General features: G+C 36.4%; 1 long non-coding RNA gene across 1 annotated transcript in view; it reads left to right on the forward strand.

Moving 5' to 3' along the window:
* Positions 1-13,737, forward strand: part of LOC107657117 (uncharacterized) — a 162,374-nt gene that overhangs the window by 86,829 nt on the left and 61,808 nt on the right. The window lies entirely within an intron of this gene.

The following is a 13,737-nucleotide window of genomic DNA, read 5'->3' on the forward strand; positions in this document are numbered from 1 at the left end:
GTTTTTTACAGTTTGCTTCCGTAAATTAAATTAACAGTATATTTCTGTTAAAAATACATTTCACAGTGTGTTTTTCTTCATCTCACACATTTAACCCCTTTAATCCCACAGGAAAATCCTCAGTTTTAAAGAGCATTTATATGTGTCCACACTACAGAGTGTTGACGTGACACTGAAGCGGTGATGAAGTTAATGAGATAATTAAATGAGGATTGAGCATTAGTGATGAACACCTGTTAACAAGCAGAATCACTGAAGGAAAGAGAAACAAGAGTAGAGAAACACAACTTACAGCCAAAGCCAAAGCCAAAGATGAAATCAACTGAAAATAAAACACATTCAATTGATCAAGATCTCAGCAGAGGAGGATTAAACAGCTCCACAAACAGCATCACCAGCTTCTTATTACTAACCAGTGTGACTTTATTTCTGTCATATGTGTACAAAAGCTCTTATTGAGATTTTAGGTGTTGTACTTTCATTTGAAGTCACCATAATGGCGATCGGTGTTTGCTTAATTAAATGAGGATTGAGCATTAGTGATGAACACCTGTTAACAAGCAGAATCACTGAAGGAAAGAGAAACAAGAGCAGAGAAACACAACTTACAGCCAAAGCCAAAGATGAAATCAACTGAAAATAAAACACATTAAATTGATCAAGATCTCAGCAGAGGAGGATTAAACAGCATCACCAGCTTCTTATTACTAACCAGTGTAACTTTATTTCTGTCATATGTGTACAAAAGCTCTTATTGAGATGTTAGGTGTTGTACTTTCATTTGAAGTCACCATAATGGCGATCGGTGTTTGCTTTAGTTGGGCTCTTGAACCTTGACTTCTTAAATGTAGTTTTTCTCTGATTGATTTAGTTAGCTGTCTTTATTTAACTCCGTTTTATAGCAAGAAAAGCCAAAATTATCTATGATCAGATAAAACTGGTGTTTGTGATGTCAAGACCATCATGAATTAGATTCATTTATCTCACCTAATGTTTAATCTCTTATTAAGAGTGTGTGAAATATTACTAACACTCTTGAATTGTACCACTGATACTATTGCAAACAATCATTGTGAAACATTCCTAAGCACAATATGCACAAATAAAAGTTTTGAACAATGGTAGAACTTAAAAACATCCAGACATCAATTTTAAAAATAGTTTTTCTTTGGTTGCTTAAATTAGCTGTGAAAAGCCAAAGGAATCTATGATCAGGTGAAACTGGTGTTTGTGATGTCAAGACCATCATGAACTAGTCTGATTCACTGATCTGACCTAATGTTTAATCTCTTATTAAGTGTGTAACATATAACTAATACTCTTGAGTTGCACCACTGATACTACCGCAATCATTGTGAAACATTCCTAAGCACAAGATGCACAAATAAAAGCTTTGAACTATGGCAGAACTTAAACACACACAGACATCAACAGTCAGCCTATGAATCTCAAGATTGGTGACAATCAAAAAACATTTGTCATGCTGCAAAGCATGCTGGGAGTTTTGTACTGGCACCCAGCATGCATTGCGGCATGTTTTTTTTTTTAATTAATAATAGTCACCATTGTTGAGATTCATGTGCTGATTCTTGATGTCTGTGTGTGTCTAAACAATGCTGTAGCTCTAAATGTTTTGTGCATAAACTGCTTTTACATTTCTTAATGGTTTGTCAACATATCTTGTAGAGTCATGTTAGTACCATAAACAAAAATAAATTAATTAACCCATATAATTAGACACTAACTGAGATCAGTGAATCAGATCAAGAGATGATGATTTCATCATCATTAATAGTTATCAAAACCACTTCAGAACAATTTCTCTCGGCTGTTCTTGTCACAGCAAATGTGCTTTACATACACAGATGTGTGTCTAAATGGTGCAGTAGCTCTAAAGGTTGTGTGCATAAAATGTTTTTAAATTGCTTAACCATAGTTTGTCAACATATCTCTTAGAGTCATATTACTACCATAAACAAAAAAAAAAAAAATCAACCCATATAATTAGACACTAATTGAGATCAGTGAAGCAGATCATGAGATGATGATTTCATCATCATTAATAGTTATCAAAACCACTTCATTACAATTTCTCTCAGCTCTTCTTGTCATAACAAATGTGCTTTACATACACCGAAACAACAGCAGAGAAAAACTAACATAAAAGAGTCAAGGGTCAAGAGCCCAACTAAAGCAACCACTGATCGCCAAAATGGTGAGGCCAAACAAAACATTTTCAATACAATATAAACCTCGGTTAATTCTCAAAGAATTTTTGTAGATATATGACAGAAATAAAGTGAGTCTGGTTAGTAATGAGTGAAGCTGGTAATGCTGTTTGTGGAGTTGTGTAATCCTCCTCTGCTGTTTTATTTTGGTTAATTTCATCTAAGGCTGTGACTGGAAGTCAGTTGTAGTTTTGTTTCTTGTTCTTTCCTTCAGTGATTCTGCTTGTGAACAGCAGCTGTTCAACAGTGTCTGAATTCACTCATTTGTTTTCAATCACTCGGTCTAGTGGACTTTATAGTGAACTAATGTAGGGAATAGTGAATGAGGGTGTAGGGTGTGATTTCAGACACAGTCTATGAGTGTTGACTCTGAGGCTACTTTCTTGAAAACAAAGTTTAGATCTATTACAGTTATTCACCGTATATTGTAAGAACATTTACTGTTAATCATTTAACAGGTTTTTACTGTGGCATTTCTACAGTCTTTTACCGTTAAAATCACGATTATTTTTTACAGTGTATGATGTAGGCATTCAAAAATTATTCAAACTTATTCCTTGATAAAAAAAAAAAAAATGAATTGTGCGAAAACATTAAGTTTGAATTAATCGATAACATCTGAAAAATCACTAAGCCCAACATTAGTATTTCCTTTTCTCCTTGTCTAACATCTTATTATTACAATAAATGAGGAACATATCTCAGATGATGTAATGTAAATGTAAAATATCTTTCAATGTATGTATATTATAAGACATGCAAAGGCTAAACTTCCTGTTAGCTTTACAATTATTTGTCTTATTTTTTTTTTTTACTGATGCGTTTTTACAAACGAGAGGGATGAAGGTCATGTGTATGGTGTGTGTTTGCATGCAGGGTAATTTCCCAGAAACAAATTAACCACACATCACTTTCGATTAGGTTAAAATGACCATGCTCCATATCAGGGCCTTTTGTGTGCGTGCGTGTTTGTGTATTTGCCTAAATCTTAAATCTTTCTTATGTGCATGTAAATGTGCAATCAGAGCTTCTATAATTGGGTTGTGTGCATGTATACAATCTCTGTAGTAATGTTTTATCCCAGCAGATCACACTCCTCATTAATTGACCCTTGAGAACATGGTTAACATGGTAATGCTGGTCATCAGGGGTCACACGGCTGGCGGTGGTACATTTGACTCCAGCCTTTGAGCATCGCATTGATTTTTGCATGCCATACAGATATAATTATCTGTATCTGAGCAGCCAACTCCATACTGTGATCATTATACATCTCAGCTCATTATCGAAGACTCACTATCTTTGCTTTTTGCTGGGATAATGTTGGTAAGCCTGTAGAGGTCCATGTTATGAGGGGCAATAATGGAGTTTTTAATTGAAACACTGAATATTTGGCGACACATTGGAACTGGATACATTTGACGCACCAAACACTCATGACCTCTCTCTGTCTCTCTTTTTCTCAATCACGCACCTATTTACGGATTTAATGAACGTTGCCAGGGTCATGTGCAGGTCACAATCAATTTAGCAGACTACTGACAAAGTAAAACACATACTCATTGAGAACATAACGCTAGCCTTTCTCGCCCACCATTTAGTGTTGCAAATCTGTTTTCCAGTACAAGTAGAGTGACTTTTGGCTGTACTGTGGCATCTCTGTGGTGTTTTAAGCTGTATGAGGTTCTTGTGGAGCTGGTCATCACAGTGGGAGAGGTCTGCTTTCTTTTATCTGTTCTCACTGACTCAGAGACTACAAAAGACTGAACTTAAAAAAAGAAACTCGGATCCAATATACACAGCCAATGAGAGTCGCTCTTACTGTGTTAGAGATGCAGCTATTTTTATGTTAGTTTTTAGTGAAACTGCTTTAGATCAGCCACATTAAATGGTTTTTGAGCATGAACTGACCGTTTAATGTCCTGCCACAGCATATCAATTGGGTTCCAGTCAGGACTTTGACTAGTCAACTCCAAAACTTTACATTTTTTGAGCCATTTAGAGGTGTACTTACTCCTGTGCTTTGGATCATTGTCTTGCAGCATAATCTAGCTGTGCTTGAACTTCAACTTACAGACTGAAGACCGGACATTCTCCTTTAGGATTTTCTGGTAGAGAGCAGAACTCATGTTTCCATCAATTATTGCAGGTTGCCCAGGCCCTGAAGAAGCAAACAGCCCAGTCTTCCAAACAGTTCCACTTTTGTCTCATCAGTCCACAAAATATTCTCCTAAAAGGTTTGAGGATCATCAGGGAAATTTGCCAAATTAGTGGTGTCATTAAATGTGACCTTTATTTGATGCAAGAGAGGCCTATAGTTCCTTTAGTGTTGTTCTTGGGTCATTGGATGAGTCGTCGCTATGCTCTTGGAGGAATTTTGGAAGGTTGGCCAGGTTTGGTGTGTTTTGCTTTCAGAGATGCTCTTCTGCATACATTGGTTGTAAACCAATTTTTGTTACTGTTGCCTCTCTATCAGCTCAAACCAGTCTGGCCATTCTCCTCTGACCCCTGGCATCAAAAAGGCATATTTTACCCCACAGAACTGCCACTCTCTGGATATTTTCTCTATTTCGGACCATTCTCTGTAAACCCTAGAGACGATTGTGCATGAAAATCCCAGTAGATCAGCAGTTTCTGAAATACTCAGACCAGGCACCAACAACCATGCCATGTTCAAAGTGACTTAAATCACCTTTCTTCCACATTCTGATGCTCGGTTTGAACTTCAGCAGATCGTCTTGACCATAGCGGTATTCACGCCATGTCGTAATTACCGTAATTCTGTGATGACAACACATGACATTCTACTCTGAGCTGTTCCAAGTCTTCAGACTCAGAATTATGCATTTTTATGGCAACACTATCAATGCCAAAGCATTCACTTACTCACAAAACTCATAATTACAACTTGCAAACTGGGAATATTCTGGGAGCTACAACTTAGAACATGTGACCGCTGTACCACTTGACCGCCTCCAGATTCCATTATGAATGCAGTGCATTTGGGAATTAGACAGTACAGGGGCAAATGCATTTTCACATAGGGCTAAGTGGTATTAGATGTATTTTTTTCTTCAATAAATAACATTACATTTTAAAGACTATATTGTGTTTACTCAGGTTGCCTTTGTTTTATATTAGAGTGGGATATATATATATATATATATATATACAGTATATATATAAAAGCCTTTGTAAGCCTAAGCCCTATGTAAGCCTTTAGGAACACAAATTATTAACACCAGTGTTTAAAAGCTTGGGGTTGGTAAAATATTTTTGTGTTTTTGAAAAAGTATCTTATGCTTATCAAGGTTACTTTTATTTGATGAAAAATGCAGTAAAAACAATATTGTGAAATATTATTATCATTTATAATTAGTATTTTTTTCTCCCCTATTTGAATATATTTCTAAAATGTAATTTATTATTGTGATGGGAAAGCTGAATTGTCATTACTCGAGTCTTCAGTGTCACATGATCCTTCAGAAATCATTAATATGCTGATTTGATTATCAAGAAACACTCATTATTATTATTATTATTATTATTATTATTATTATTATTATTACCATTATCATTATCAATGTCAAAACAGTTGTGCTGCTTAATATTTTTGTTGAAATCGTGATACATTATTTCCAGGATTCTTTGAATAGAAAGTTCAAAAGAGCATTGTTTATTGGAAATTGATTTATTTATTTTTTTGTCAATGTAATGCATCCTTACTGAAAAATATTACTTTTCTTAGTTTTTAAGCATTTAATTTTGATTTATTTAGACAAAAATAATACATAACTTTTATTGTTATTTTGCTATAAAATGAAAGTAATTATCTGCTCATTGATAGAATGTGTGTCATTTTAACATTGGTGCATCCCTACTGCAGTAATATTCTGGAGGGGTGTTTTCCATAAAAGCTGTTTGTAACCATCCACACTTTTGTGGAACTGAGAAATAATAGTGAAAGAGTTTTATTCTGTGTTCTAAATGCATTTCTCATCTGTGAAATATTAAGAAAATTAATTCTAATGCCTTCAGATTTGAGGCAGTCATATATTTTATTATAGCCATCAAGAGCCAATGAGCTATTGCAAATATTTTATAGGAAAATTGAATGAAGTTGTGTCTTCCTGAAATTATGTGACTCTTCAGTTGAACACACTGGAAGTGCAGTGGCACCATTCCTAAGCATCCTTGAGTTTTTACTTAAATGTTTTTCCTGGACAGACTAAAAAATGAGCAAGCGCTAGCGTGTGTGAATGAATATGAAGGTTGAAATGATACTACGCTCACTGCTATTCATCAGTATTTTCCATTATTTATTTGACCACATTTCAAGTTCTGCCAATAAATTACTCTGTAACAATCTGATATGTTGCTGTTTGCTAATTAAAAGGTGAGCCACTTTTTTGTTTTGCAGCTGGTACGTTGTTTCAGAACATGGTGCATAAACAACAAAAGTTGAATCAGACGCACACGTCGCAAAAACAATCATTCTTAATGTCTTTAAATAATACATTTGAAACAAACAAACAAACCATTAAAAATCTGACTCCAATTCTCCATCTAGTGTAAACATGCCTCATATGATGTCTTATCATTTTTCCTCTTTCACCAAATAAAGCAATCAGTCTATCTGTTGCTGGCACAGTTATGTACTAACAATTAATTATCATGCCATCCTATTTCCCAGAACGGGATTGTGATTAGAATAATGATGTTTGTTGTTTGAATGAGGACATCAGCTCTATGTCTCTATAGGCTGTGGCTACCCTTCCTGGTGTGCTACTACAGTGCCATCTAGTGCAAAAGGTCTACAGAACCCAAAATGGCTGTGTTTGTAGTATTTGTTTTTCATATGTGCATATTTTTCTCCTGTCAATGAATTATGCAGGAAAATTGTAGCAAACAGTTTAATTAGCATCTGATATCAAGTTATATATTTTTCTGTGTAAGCATTTAACTTAATTTCATGTTTTATTTCATGTATTTGCCCTCATTTTTCGATTACTTTTTTCAGGAATGGTCTTGATTAATTTGTTGGTCTAAAAAAGGAGAAAACTACTGTATCTGTTAGCATTTCCATTCATCTCAATGGCAATTTGTCAATTGGTGCAGGCCAGGGCCCCTGGAAATATGAGTTTTGTTGGCTCATGGGCGCTCAGTTTCAGGAACATTTGTAATGTGAATGATTACTTGTCAAAGGCAGCAGACGGTGGGGAAGTATTTCCATTAACTTGCAATTTATGTGTTGATTGGGAAAAATATTTTGTCAGAATGCATACTTTTGATTGGCCGTCACTGGAGAAAGATGCTCATAATTCAACATAATCTCTTGGCAGATAACTATTTTACGTTGTGATGTATTGGTGGCTAATTCATTTGATCTCACTCATAGGTTTTCAGAATGTGACAGAATGTTTAGTGGTGGACCTTCATGATTATTTTTTTTTCTAAAATTCACATATTTTGGAAAGATTCATATAATACAAATTCATATCACCACCTCATAAAATAGTTACATTTTCCTGTGAGATTGGGTTGTCATAATTGTGTAGTTCCAGCATGTACCAGCAGAGGCTATTACCAGAGACCTATATAATTTTTCCACAAATAATTTTTTTTTTGTTTTACCTGCACCAAGTATCACTGTTTTTTTCTTTACATCATCCAGTGGATTTATGCTTCAGGGCTTACTACAGATCATACCTTTTTGTATCCCCGCTCATGGATAGTCTGATTAAGCCCAGTGCATTATGGGTGTAGAAGTTTTCCTACCTTTTTTCATCACAGTCTTTTTTTCCTCCGTTTTTTTTTCTCTCTAGCTGTGTAGCACCAGTTTATTGTTTCATGTTTCTGCTAACTACAGACAGCTACAAAAATTTTCAAGCAACTAGAGCCAACTTTTATAAAACACCATCACCAGCACTCTTATAGATGCTGATCCTCACAATGTAGATGGTTTTTGGTTTTACTATTGTAAGGACATTTGGATAGGAAAACAGATTGTATTTTTTTCTATTATTTTTCCTCTTTTCTCCTTTTCTGTTTGGTTCTGTTCCTACTCTCTTTATTTGCTATAAATGTATGTCACTGTCTTAACCCTAACCCTATTAAAATTAAACCTTATACACATTATTCCAGTGTATGTTCACTTGTACACAGTATGTCACATTGGAATTCAAACAGCTTCACCCAGTGGTAGTGAGCAGATATTACAAGATGTTAGGTAAATTAAGTGTGTAGGCCTTTTTTTATTATTGGTGTGAGAATGTGTGCACATTTTTGTATATATATATTTTCTTTACAGTCTCAATCAGTTTTGCTTTAGTCAACTGATTTATACACTTAAGTGAGAAAAGTAATGTCCATTTAATGTCTGGTATCTGTAATTGCCACTAATTGTAAGCTCTGTCTTACATAGTGTAAATTATGTATTTGGAAAGTTACAGTGTATGTGCATGCAATGAAACTTGTCTTTTGTTAATAATTTATTTCCTTGGATAATGTTTGTCCTGCAAAGCTCCAGTGTGTTGTTTGGCACAAATAATGGCAAATCTAAGTCAGTTCCTCCCACACACTGCATGAATATTTAAACATGTTTGTAATCTAGTTGTGTTATTAGCAGTCAATGAGCTTTCTACAGTCCATTTAGCGCGAGTTTAGATGATTTTTAGCTTTAATTGGGTAGTTTAACAAACTGAATTTAGTATACAGACAATACTGGAAGTAATAACATAACATTACTTATGTACATGGAAGTTGCTTTCCAGAAATGCATTTGAGTGAATCCATTGGGGGGGGGGGGGGGGGAGGCGGCCTCATTTAGCTTGGATAGAGGACATAAAACTATGTCTTAATATGTTGGCTCAGGTGTGTATTCGGCAAAAGCACAGCATGATAGCCCAAGTCTTGCACACAGCAACAAACCTCACAATCGGATGTTATCAAAAGAGGCAGACAAATCCACTAATCCTGAATCCTTCTGTGAAAATGCTTAAAAGCTGACCTTAGGGAGACTGATGGCCAGCGTTTGCATTTCAAATCTCCCTTCTCATGAGGCCAGTCAATTACTAGAGATGGAAAGTGATCTCAAACTAATGAGAAACTGGAAGAGAGGTTTTCCAAGCCCCCACACTTCAAACAAAGTGCACGGGGACGGTAGGATTATTCATGTTTTAATTGACAAGAGATGAATTAAAACTGTTTATCACCAGGAAGAATGTTTTTGTTTCCTACTTTTTGTTTTTAGGCCTACTGGGTACATTTACTGTACACACCATGAAACAATTCAATAACCCAACCCTGAATGCTCAGTTCAACAACACTAAGCAAGAGACTTTTGCAATGTTTTTGGTTTTGATTCAGTAATTCTCTATACACTACCAGTCAGAAAATTGGACACCTGCTCATTTTCTATTGCTGTTTCAGCCATTTTATAATAGAATACATTTAGAATTAAAAGGTAAACAAATGTTAAACTAATTAAATGGTCTTTTATTTTAATAACTTTTTTAAAGCAGCCACCTTTTACCTGGATTACAGTATTGCACACACATTTTCCTCAACCAACCAATCATACATCCATTAAACTATTAAAGAAGTACATGTTTTCCTTCACTACTTTGGACAAAACAAAACAAATGAAATGGAATAAAAAAAAACATTTTGTAGAGACATTCATTAATTTGTTTACAAAATAATCAAGTATTCATGCAAAACCTGTAGATCAAAATATTTTTAAACAGAGATGAGTCTACTAGACAGATTGTGTATGTTTTATTCACAAATCAAAACTTTTGCAAAATTGCTTGATGCACTTTTAACTGGACTGTTCCCTATTGTGAGTGACAAAATAGATTGATTATGTTGCAGAAAGTGGCTTGTTCTGCAATCACTGCTGTAAATTAGTAATTGGCTATGTAGAGTTAAGGATGCATAGCATCACAGCATTTTAATAAACTTGTCTTCCAAATATGTGAATGTTAAAAAAGTGGTGTAGAGATACAGTGTGTGTTTGATCATTATGGATTTTCATAAAACAACTTCAAAAGGACTGTTTATAAAATGCACAAGGTCTATTAAGTACACTCTAAAAAAAAAATTCATTTTTTTTTAACCCAAATTGTGGGTTCAGCCAGTTGAGTCATTTAATTTGGTTATTTAATGTTTTACCCAGGTGCTGGGTCATTTTTTCTGTAATTCAACTGCTGGGTTATTTTTACTGTCAATACAAATGATGAACCTCCTCATATAGCCTACCTACCTAGCGCTGGGTCAGTGTAACCCAATGTTGGGTAGTCTGTGCCAAACCAGCTAAAACTGGAAACATTTGTCAATGGTCATTTTGTGTTCTGTCCTGAGATAAAACGTCCTGAATGAAATTAAGGTTTGCATTACATTGCATTACAGATTTTTACTGTATAAATAGGAAAGCGATTGTAGTCCCATGCACATTTCATCTTTTTTGTTTACATGTACGTCACAGCTAACGTCTGCTTGGAATGCTAGCTTACACCGGATCTACACTCAAAGTGAAAAACTGGCCGGGGCCACTATGGAAGTTTCACCTCTCGCCAAAATAATGCGTAACCAGGGCTGAAAGACGACAGACATTGCTGTTTTATGTAACAATGCAAATGTACATCGTTACACTCTAAAAAATGCTGGGTTAAATACAACCCAGTGCTGGGTGCAATAGGGACAAACCCAGCAATTGGACTGTTTTGACCCAGCGGTTGGTTTAAATGTTTAACCCAACCTTCTGGGTAGTAACCCAACCGCTGGGTAAAAACAACCCGATTGCTGGGTTTGTCCCTATTTTACCCAGCACTGGGTTGTATTTAACCCAGCATTTTTTAGAGTGTACATATAACATACATATGTACATATGTAAATGTACATCGATTATATATATATATATATATATATATATATATATATATAAAAACAGAGATTTTAGAGTGCATTTTTATTATTTAAAATGAAAAACCTTCAATATCAGGTTACTGACCCAGCACTATGTCAATAGAAAGTAATCCAGCAAATGGGTTAATGGATAAAACCCAACAAGCTGGGTCTAAATAACCCAGCATATGTTCTGTCCAATATTTACTCAGTGCTGGGTTGCCAAATAACCCAGAAATGGTGATTTTTAACCCAGCTAAAACAAGCTCTTCTAAGTTGTATGAGCAGCTTGAATGCATATTTATAATTACTGAACACTGTTTCACTTAAAGTACTCTGATGTTGGATTATTCACACAGTTTACATGTGATGGTCATTGTGAAATGAATACAAACGGCTGCCTCCAAGACTAGAGTAACATGAGAGAATGGTGAGTGAGTTTATTACGGGTCTTTAGGTTTATATTTACTCCGTGCAAAAGTTAAAGCCTTTACTTTATCATTACTGTGTAAAGGAAGAACGTGCGGCGGCTGTGTACCTGATAGTCTTATATTTCACCAAATAAAACATTGATGCAGCCTCTAAAGATGCCATCATTCTTACGAGCCAATTCTCAGACAATAGCACTTTGCTGGTAATTTGTTTCAGCCAAGATTTATGGCATTGTAAATATTTAAAATCAAATTTGGAAAAAAGACAGAGATGAATGTCATACCCTAGGGGTGCTGTGGAAGCCTCTTTTTCCTTCCCTACCTCTTTTTCTTTTCACCCTCCTATTCACCATCGCATCTTCAGTCTGGTTCAGTTTGCTACTCTTGCCGTTGCCTCTAGGTGGCAGCACAGCCTTAGCACTCACTCAGAAGTTAGAAAACACAAGGCAGTTAACAGCGATTTGGGCCATCCATTCCGCCTCTCTGGAATGCAGACACAGGAACGCATTACCTGAAATTCAAGAAACCTCCTGTTGTTTGGGTAAATGTATATTTAGTATGTGAAAAGCTTTACGTTTGTTTGAGGGCTAATCAGAGCGATCAGATAAAGAAGCCAAAACCACAATCTGATATCATCATAAGTGATGTAACTCTACAAGAATGGTAATATCAAGAGCAGACACTGGCTTCCTGGAAGCTGGATGTTTTCAAATCTGATGTGTTTGATGTATGGCCACAGAAATGCTTCCTCATCTGTCTCAGGCCAATAGTAAATGTTGAATTTTGGGGCTTGCCCCCTGGCCTGCTGTGATGGATGGCCTGCGTTGAAATGGAGGATAATGGTAGTGTATGAGTAATGTGCATCAGAGTGCACTGTAAGCCTGTGCAGTTTTTGCTTATCTCTCTATGGTGACCAACACACAACACTAAGACCACTAGAGACGTGAACTAGTCTTGCACTGTAAAAGTAAGTAAAACAGCTCCTTTATGTTATACATCAGTGTTACGCTGTCTCCGCAGTGCGCGTATTGTGTATTCCCTTAATGAAAGCTGTATGTGTGTTTTTAGAGGTGAAGAATGCACCCCTCTTTGGTGAAGTCCTGCTTTAATATTGTATGTGTCATAACAGGTTTCTTAGTTCTAGAGGAATTTATATGTAGTGTGACAGAAATACTGGAAAATGTATTTATTTTGTAATGTATTTTTTTATGTTCCACAGGAGGAAAAAAAAATACAGCCTTGGAATAGCAAAGATAATAATGATGACAAATATTTAATTTCTGTGTGAATTTTTTTTTGTTTTGTGCCATCAAATATGTAAGAAGAAAAGAGATATGTACATTGGGTTTTCATGCTTTATGGGAACTTTCCATAGACATAATGAATTTTATACTGTACATCCCCTCTAACCCTACATCTAAACCTAACCATCACAGAAAGCTGTCTGCATTTTTACATTTTCCAAAAAAATTAAAAATAAAATATGACAATGTACATACCATAACATAAAGGCTTTCTCTATTCATGGTCTTAAAAAAAACGTCTCCGGTTACGTATGTAACCATGGTTTCTCGAGGGAACGAGACGCTGCGTCGGAGGACGCTTCGGGAACGCCCTTCAGCGTGACTGGCTCTGAATCTCGTGTGTAATCAGACCAATAGATGGGCGAGACGTCACGGGCGGGTGACGTAATGCCAGGAAGCTATAAAAGCACGTGCGGTGAGACCAGCGTCAGCTTCTAGGAGTGAAGCAAGCGCTGGCAGAGATGCCGAAAGTATGGCCCCGAGATGCAGCATCTCGTTCCCTCGAGGAACCATGGTTACATACGTAACCTGAGACGTTCCTCTTCAGGAACTGGAGCTGCGTCGGAGGACGCTTCGGGAACGAGAATGCCCACGCCGCCAGACTTTCAAATCTCGCCTAGTGTGGAAGCGTGCACAGCTAAGGTGCGAGAACAGAGGAGCCAGGAGTGGCTCGCATGTCTAGGCCATAGAACCTGACGAAGGTTAGGGGCGTGGACCATCCCGCAGCGTCGCAGATGTCCTGCATCGAGACACCTGCCAAGAAGGCCTTAGAGGCCGCCACACCTCTGGTAGAGTGAGCCTTGACCCCAAGAGGCGAAGGGAGATCAGAGGACTCATAGGCAATAGAAATGGCATCTACTATCCACC

Source organism: Sinocyclocheilus anshuiensis, unplaced genomic scaffold (assembly GCF_001515605.1).
Source record: "Sinocyclocheilus anshuiensis isolate Anshui unplaced genomic scaffold, SAMN03320099.WGS_v1.1 scaffold944, whole genome shotgun sequence".
NCBI lineage: Eukaryota > Metazoa > Chordata > Actinopteri > Cypriniformes > Cyprinidae > Sinocyclocheilus > Sinocyclocheilus anshuiensis.